This window comes from Myotis brandtii, unplaced genomic scaffold, assembly GCF_000412655.1.
Source record: "Myotis brandtii unplaced genomic scaffold, ASM41265v1 scaffold137, whole genome shotgun sequence".
Taxonomy (NCBI): Eukaryota; Metazoa; Chordata; class Mammalia; order Chiroptera; family Vespertilionidae; genus Myotis; species Myotis brandtii.
Genome location: NW_005354874.1, coordinates 1,159,963 through 1,168,967, shown reverse-complemented (window position 1 = coordinate 1,168,967; position 9,005 = coordinate 1,159,963).

Below are 9,005 nucleotides of genomic sequence, written 5' to 3'. Positions count from 1 at the left end.
CAACCTGACCGGGGCCGTCCCGACCTCACTGGGGTCGTTTCAACCTCACCGGGGCCGTTTCAACCTCACCGGGGCCGTCCCGACCTCACCGGGGCAGTTTCAACCTGACCGGGGCCGTCCCGACCTCACCAGGGCAGTTTTTACTCTGCCCTTTAAGGCTGGGTTTAGTTTGCCCCTTCTCTGTGGAAGTAGGTATGGATCTCACTTCCACTAACATCTTGTATTTAGAGAAGCAGCATGGACTAAGCAATACAAACTTGGGTTTTAGAATTGGGAAAACCAGGTTCCCAAACTGGTTTTGATGCTTCTGCTGATGACTTTGGTTAACTTACTAAAGCTTTCTTTCCTCACCTCTACAATGGGTCTGATAGTAATTATATCCACCTTGTAGGAATGTGTGAGATGATGAATGTAGTTAGAATGTTTGGCACTTAGAAAGAATGCAGTACATGTTAGAGATTATACAATACATAATTATTATTTTCTTGGTTACTTCCCAAGTTTTTCACTACAGGCCAATGTGTTAGGAGTTAGAGCATGATATTCTTGAATAGTTGTGGTCACAATGAAAGCATAATCCCTTTCCTTTTCTCAAGTGTCATTAGTATCTTAGTCAATTTCAGTTTTTTAAAATAAGGGTTTTTAGGCTGTTAGTGGGAAGTGCATACTACCATAGAGTCCTGGTACCAAAACGAAGTTGGAAGGGAGAGGTCAAAGGGGGGGGGGGAACATATATAATACTTTAAACAATAGAGAATTTAAATTAAAAAAAAGAAGTTGGGCTAAGGTGGATGGTCTGGAGTTTATGCTCCAGTTTTCTTATAGATAGGTGATCTTGAAAAGTTATGTTCTCAGAGCCTCAATTTCCTCATCCATACAGACATGGCTAATAGTATCCATCTAACAGTATTGTTATGAGAATAAAATGAGGCAAAAGGAACTGGCATGAAGCAGCTACCAACAATGCTATTTATTAGCACTAGTTCTCATCTGCGAGAGGCCAGACCTGAGATTGTCATTAGACACTTCTAAGGCTAGGGTAATGCCTTTTGTTAAGAGGGGGCCACAGCATATTCACATACGGCCATGCGCCAGAGTACCCCCCTCCCCATCACCCCTTCACCTCTTCCAACTGGACGCAGAGATTTAATGTACTGAGTGGTGAACTGGCTCCCAGCAAGCCCAACCTGTCCTGCGATCTTACGACAGTCTGACCTTTCCCCTGGGTGGATGCTGGTTCGCTGGGGATGGATGAGTGATGAACTGTACAGGTTCCCTGCCCAGCTTCTCATTTCCCAACAGTGAAGCTACCTGTCTGGCTATGCCAATTTGCTTCTGAGGCAGGTGAGCTCACCCCTGCTCCTCAGAGCAGTGAGGCAGGGCAGCATGTGGGAAGTGGGGGACTGCCTTTTTACAAATACCTCACAGAGCCCAGCCCCCTCTTTAAATAAGCTGACAATATTTCTCCAGTTCCTTCTCCTCCTCCTCTTCTGCCTCCTCTTCCTCCTTCTCAGTAGAGCCGCATCAAACATTGTATTACAGCAGGAGCCAAAAAATGTTTCGAATGGGAAAACAAAAGGCTGTTTGGTTCTGTGTGCAGCATGTAACAATAAGCCACACTCTCTGAAGTGTCTTCCAAAGGAATGCTGTGATGTCAAGTTTCAAAGAAAGACTCTGGCCCCAAATCAAACTGTAAGCTGTGACAATGTCCCACTAAATACCACAAATAATTCATCCTTCACCCAGAGAATAAGCTGGCTAAATGTACTGAGTGGTGGACTGGGAGCATTTCTGGTGTACAGAGGAAAATGCCATCCACACCACATAATCTCGGCGACTTTTAGTTTACTTCCACTTCCTCAATTAAAAAAAATGTTTTATGAAGCCTGGTGAGTGTAGCCTGTCATGATTTCTTGATGGACTGAAATTTAGCTGAGAAGTTTGAGCCTTCACAAGTCTGCTTCCGAAATGCGTCAGAGAAAATAAAAGTCTAGTAGGTATGTTTGTATTTTCAGGCTTTAAAAGCTCTTGGGACTATGTATGTCCTCTCTTGTCTAGAGAAGAAATTTTCTCCTTACCCCACACCTAAGCTGTTCAGGAGCCAAGCATTTGAAATTAGCTGAAGGGCAGAATCAAAACACCTAACACTTCCTAAGAGGACTTTCAGTTAGGACCGCTTCAGACAGCCTTACAAAGAAATAGTCACATGTCCTGGCCATTCCGAGCCAGGCAGGGATCCCCTCTTACCTGGACTTTCTTCACTATGCCATTCTTCGTGCAGTTTCCATTCTGTGAGCCGTCCCATTTCTTGTGACTGTAAAGATTCCCATTGCAGACAGCGCCTCCTCCAGAATTGGCCATTTGTGGCAAACGATGGAAGCCAGCAGGTTTTCCTCCGGGGGTTCTTGGCAAGCTTCAGGGTCGAAGTTGGCGAGGGGATGGCATACAGCACGGCGGGCTGAGCCTTTGGAGGAATCCTACCAATCAGGCTTTTCCAGAAGAAGAGCAATAGTATTTTGAGGGGCAGATCTTTGAAACTAAAAACATACGGGTTACCTTTCTACTCCTCAACTCAGAATGGGGCTTCCCCTGCCGCAAACTAGCTCCTGAAACTACAGAGGCAATTGCCCATGTTGGCTCCTCTTGTGGACTGAGGAAATCAGGAGACTGCAAAACCCAGTGGCAAACTGCGAGGGGGCGGGCTGGGAGGAGGAAATCTTTTAAAGACATACACACACACACACACACACACACAGCACACTCACGTGGAGTCTTCTACCTGCATACAATCACTTCTGAATGGAGGTCTAACCCGCAACTTTCCCTCTTGCATCTAATTACATTTTTTTAGTTTAGTTGTTTTTTTTTTTAGTTGTAAATCAAGGGCAAAGTCAACATTTCTTTTTGCTGTAAAATAACATTCAGAAGTGATTGCCAGGAGCTAGAGGAAGAGAGAATAGGAAGTTACTGGTTACTGGGCACAGAGTTTGAGTTGGAGACAGAAAGAGTTTTGGCAATAGATGGTGGTAATGGTTGCACAGCAGTGTGAATGTACTTAATGCCACCGAACTGTACACTTTAAAACAGTTAAAATGGTAAATTTTATGTGATGACTATTTTACCATAATACAAAAATGGCAAAAAAATATTCAGAACGCACCTAATGTTAAAACCAATGACATAATGAAAGGTACTAACTCATCAAGAATTCCTGTAAGACAGAGGTCCAGGGGACAGAATGTTTGGTGTTTTTTGTTTTGTTTTGTTTTGTTTTGTTTGTTTGCTTTTTTTAAAAAAAAATCATGGCTGCATTACCTGTACCATGTAACTTTAGAGAAGTCATTTTTTTTTCTCTTTCTGCCTCACTTTCTCCACCTATAAAATGAGATAAAACATTTTTGTGGGCTAATGCCTGGTGGGGTGGTAGGAAAAGAAAACACTAGTTTGGCTTTGTTATGGACACGGGTGTTGTGAGACAGATGGAGTTGCAAACACTTCTGGTTTACTTATTAACTCTTAATCTCTCAATGCAGCGGTCACCAGAGCTCTGTGCTCTTCTATCAAGTGGCATTGCAGTGATTTGGTGTGTTGGATGGTGTTAATCATTTAAAGCCTGGTGAGTCCTTCCAAGCCCACTTGCATTGTTCTCCTGAATCAAGGCTTCTTTTTCTCCTCCTCATCCTCCTCCTCCTCCTCCTTCTGAGTATTTATTGATTTTTTTTTTAGACAGAAAGAGAAATGGGGAGGGAGGGAGAGAGTGACACATAGATAGGCTGCCTCCTGCACGCCCCCTACCGGGCATCAACTCTGCAGCTTGGGCATGTGCCCTGGTGAGGAATCAAACCAGCAACTTTTCCATGTGCAGGTGCATGAGAAGACACCCACCCAAGCAAGCCACACTGGCCAGGGCCTGAATCAAGGTTTTTTGGTTTTTTTTTTACCATCACACACTTAGCATAGAAATCAATATTGGGTCAATGAACCAAAACAGAGAAAACAAAAACAAAGCCTGATTTCCTGGTCCTCAGCTTTGCATAGGGTTCGCTTCCCCTCCAGAAAGAGGTGGCTGACAGAGGTGGTGATCATGCTTTTCCTAACCAGGATTTGCATGTGAGGGGTGCCGTGTTTCCCATCCCCTGGAGAGCTGAAGGAATAAGAATTTGGGCCAAATCATGGGATGCAGTTAATACCAAGTGAATTCCCTTTGTGTCTCAAGCTCAGGATTTTTACTGCATCTCTCCTAACCATTGTCATCAGAGCAGAACTAGCTTTTTTTGGTCTCTCTCTTCCATGGCCATTACACTGAGAGTTGGGAGCTAAACCTGTGCTGTTGGCTTCTTTTCATCCAGATTTATGCAAAAGAGAGATGGAAGGGGAGGAGAGGGCGCTGATAATGTTGGCCCGGCTGTCTCAGCTTACTTAGAAAGACAAGTTGAAGACACTGTTATTTTGACTGAGCTCTACTGACCTGTAGAAAATTTTTTTTAAAAAAATACGGATTTTGAGATAAAACTAAATAATGAACATTAGATATTTCTATTCCCTTCCTTTTCTTTTCTTCTTTCTTTTTCTCTTCCCTCTTCTGATATTCATTTTTATCCTACTTTCCCTCTTCCTGTTCTATCCTTCTTTATTTTATTTTTATAAAGGGATAAAAAACATACACAGAAAAAAATCTCAAAAAACACTTTTTTTTCTAATCCCAATTTTTCAAGGTTAGAGTGAGAAGGAAAATAGGGGGGCAACTTTGGGTGGTTACAGCCTAGTTCAGTATCTAGTTAAACAGTAATCTTACAAGCCCCATTCTAACTGACTTGGGCGGAGTTGCAAAGCCCACCCCGAGGAGCCCACCACAAGAAGATTATATATATATATATATTCAAAACCTCCCCACATTGGCAGTTCAGGCTTTGGATCAAAGTCCTGTGGGCTAGCAGGGCTGCATAATAAAGGTTTTACTTTCCTGATTCCTCTGGGTGCCAGCTGTCGTTCTCTTGGGCCATTTGCCACAACAAGATCATCACACATAGACCTTCAGGAAATGCATACCACGTATTCTCACTGTTGAAACGATTCTACTTGCCACATTGGGATATGTGAATTGCTGTGTGCACAAAATCATCTGAACACCCCAACCATTTGGCATCAGATACAGAAGATATGCATAATCAATGGTGGCTTATTATTTTATATCATCCCCAGTGAAAATAAGTGTAGAAGTCTGTTTCAGTGAGTGGTAGCTTTGCGTGTAGGAATATTAATTGCTTATAGTCTGAATGTATGTGTCCCCCTCAAAATTCATTTGTTGAAATCCTAACTCCTGAGGAAATGCTATTAGGGGGTGGGTTGTTGCAAGGTAATTAGCTCACAAAGGTGGAGCCTCATGATGGGATTAGTGCTCTTCTAAACAGACTAGAGGCCCAGTGCACAAAATTCATGCACTCAGGGGGTTCCCTCAGACTGGCCTGCACCCTCTCGCAATCCAGGAGTCCTTGGGGGATGTCCGACTGCCGGTAGTCGGACATCCTTAGTGCTGCCCACCACCACTGCTGCACTTGCCAGCGGTGAACCCAGCATCTGGCACACTGACCACCAGGGAGCAGCTCCTGTGTTGAGCATCTGCCCCCTGGTGGTCGGTGCATGTCATAGTGACCAGTTGTTCTGCCATTTGGTTGATGTGCATATTAGCCTTTTATTATATATGATTATATAGGATGCCCAAGTAGCTCCCTTGTCCCTTCAGCCATGTGAGGTTACAGCAAAAAGATGCCCCTCTAGGAAGGGGGTCCTCACCAGACATCAAATCTTCGGTGCCTTTGATACAGAACTTTTGGACTAGAACCCAGATTCTTTATCTGCCGGAGTTGAAGAATGAATCCACGAACAGAAGGTGGTATAGCAAAAGTACTGCCCCCTGGTGGTCGGTGCATGTCATAGTGACCAGTTGTTCTGCCATTTGGTTGATGTGCATATTAGCCTTTTATTATATATGATTATATAGGATGCCCAAGTAGCTCCCTTGTCCCTTCAGCCATGTGAGGTTACAGCAAAAAGATGCCCCTCTAGGAAGGGGGTCCTCACCAGACAACAAATCTTCGGTGCCTTTGATACAGAACTTTTGGACTAGAACCCAGATTCTTCGTCTGCCGGAGTTGAAGAATGAATCCAAGGACAGAAGATGGTATAGCAAAAGTAGAGATTTATTGAAGAACAAGTACAGATTCCCATGTGGGGAGGGGGAAAGGGTCCCACTGAGTTCCTTTTCCCTATGGCTTATAAAGGCTGCAAATCTTGGTGCCTTGATATCCTCTGATTGGTCACTATTCCCTTGGACTGGTTACTATAGTAACTCCTGGGCTCAAAGGTCAAACCTCACATGTCCCATGAGAGGTTCTCCCTCCCCCCTCCTTCCTTATTGTTTTCTTATTCCCTTTGGGCTTTTTTCTTCTCCTTCTGGATGAAGGGCTTCCTTCTCTTTATTTTGTAAATATAGACCTTTTCCTGTTCCTAGCTCCCTCATTCTATGGAAATATACCTGTTGCAGTTTTTCAGCTTCCCTTTTCTATGGAAATATACCATTTGCTGCTCTGCAGCCCTGTGATTCTTCCATGGTCCCCTTAATTTCTAAAATTTCCTAAAACTTGTGTTTTTCACCCTTAAAAAAATCCTGTTTCACCTCGTTTTGGACTTCTCAGTCTTCTGAACTATGAGGAATAAATTCTGTTGTTTATGAGCTATCCAGTTTATGGTACTTTGTTATATAATCAGAATAAGCTAAGCCATTGATCAATAGTAAAACACAGACTAAATATTGAGTATGATTTTGTGTCTCTGAATAACTAAATGTATTTCAGATCAACCATTAAACTCAACAAATGGTTGAGAACTATGACATACTAGGTTATTTGCTAAACCCTTCATTACAACAATGAACAAGACACAGGCAGTCCTCACCCTCACAAAACTAGAAGTTCACAGCACCTGCATCTCTCCTTCTCAAGATCTCCCATTATGGAAGGTAAAAATAAACCTGCCCTTTAGTGGACTAAGGACAAAGACCAAATTAGGTAATGATGGCCTTGTATTCCCTGAAAGTATTACATTTTTTGTCCAGATGCCAGCTTCTAGGGGTAGGTAAGAAAGAGAAGCTCAGAGGCTTCCCTTTTCTATGGAAATATACCATTTGCTGCTCTGCAGCCCTGTGATTCTTCCATGGTCCCCTTAATTTCTAAAATTTCCTAAAACCTGTGTTTTTCACCCCTAAAAATTTCTGTTTCACCTCAATTTTGGACTTCTCAGTCTTCTGAACTATGAGGAATAAATTCTGTTGTTTATGAGCTATCCAGTTTATGGTACTTTGTTATATAATCAGAATAAGCTAAGACATTGATCAATAGTAAAACACAGACTACATATTGAGTACGATTTTGTGTCTCTGAATAACTAAATGTATTTCAGATCAACCATTAAACTCAACAAATGTTTGAGTAACTATGATATACTAGGTTATTTGCTAAGCCCTTCATTACAGGCAGTCCTCACCATCACAAAATAGAAGTTCACAGCACCTGCATCTCTCCTTCCCAAGATCTCTCATTATGGAAGGTAAAAATAAATCTGTCCTTTAGTGGATTAAGGACAAAGACCAAATTAGGTAATGATGGCCTTGTATTCCCTGAAAGTATTACATTTTTTGTCCAGATGCCAGCTTCTAGGGGTAGGTAAGAAAGAGAAGCTCAGAGGCTTGGTACTGTGTTTTGAAAAAGCTTTGGGAACCATGGGATATGGAAAGTTGACAGAAAAGGGAGGAAATAAGCAAAACCAGTGGTCAAAATTATACAGTCTCTAGAAATCTATTGGGTGAATCATAATGGAAGGTAATGATAATGCAAAAACTAAAGTTCCAACAAGTTAAGTGACTTCTCCAAAGCCACTTGTAGAAGAACGTGTGATAGAAGTAGGCCATGGATGCTAGTTCTTTTTCCCTAAGACCATAATAAAGTCCCTTTTCCCTAAGACCGTAATAAAGAAGAAAAATAACAGAACCTGCTACAATTTGGAATATTTCATTGAATTGGTCAAATAACAAATAAAAACAAATTATTTTGCCTTCCTGATTCATTAAAATCCCATCATCTATTAAATTAGAAGCAAAGATCTAGCCACATCTCAATATCTGCTGGGATTTAATAGTCTGAGATTCCTCTACAGGGAAGTACTTAAATTTTCTAAAATATCAGTCTGGAAAATTCTCATAGAAGGGCAGATACCAACATTACAGATATCAGATGTCAAGGTTTTTTCTTTCTTTCAGAACAAAAAACATGTTGTCAATGACTACTACCCCAAGGTCAGCAACAGTGTAACATTTCTGCTTTTCTTTCAGGGAATAGTGTCCGCTCAAGTCCTTTTAGTAGCAATTATCTTCAGAATGCTCCTGAGCAAAGGGCGAAGAATAGTGTTTCATCCTCCCTATTGATGTCCTAACTGTAACTCTTTGCTTATGAAACTTAACATCATTTTTTTTTAAAGTACAGGATTCAGACTCAAATATAGAACTGGGTATTTCTAAGAAGTAGTCACCCTACTATTCTCAAAGCCACTATATTTTTGGGCAGCTAATTGACTTTGTTAATTAAAAAACAACAACACTGTTATTTCTGCAAAAATATAATTTATTTGTTTCCTTGGGGGGTTATTTGTTCAAAGCAATGGTGATTTACTTAGGTGGAATTTAAATTAATATTTGTCATATTGAATTAGAACTAGATAACCTAGTTAAGTACTATCTATAAATCTTGTTATAACTTCTGTATGGACTAAGAACAACTACTTTTGTGATTGCTAATTGATTAACATAAGTGGAGTAGGCTAAATTCTCCTTAAACAAAGCAGTGCCATTTATAACTTAGTTAATGCATTGCCTTAAAACATTTAAAACTTAGTTAATTAAATGGCTTTAAAATGTAAAACATAAAAACACTCGAATATATTTTATTTTTATT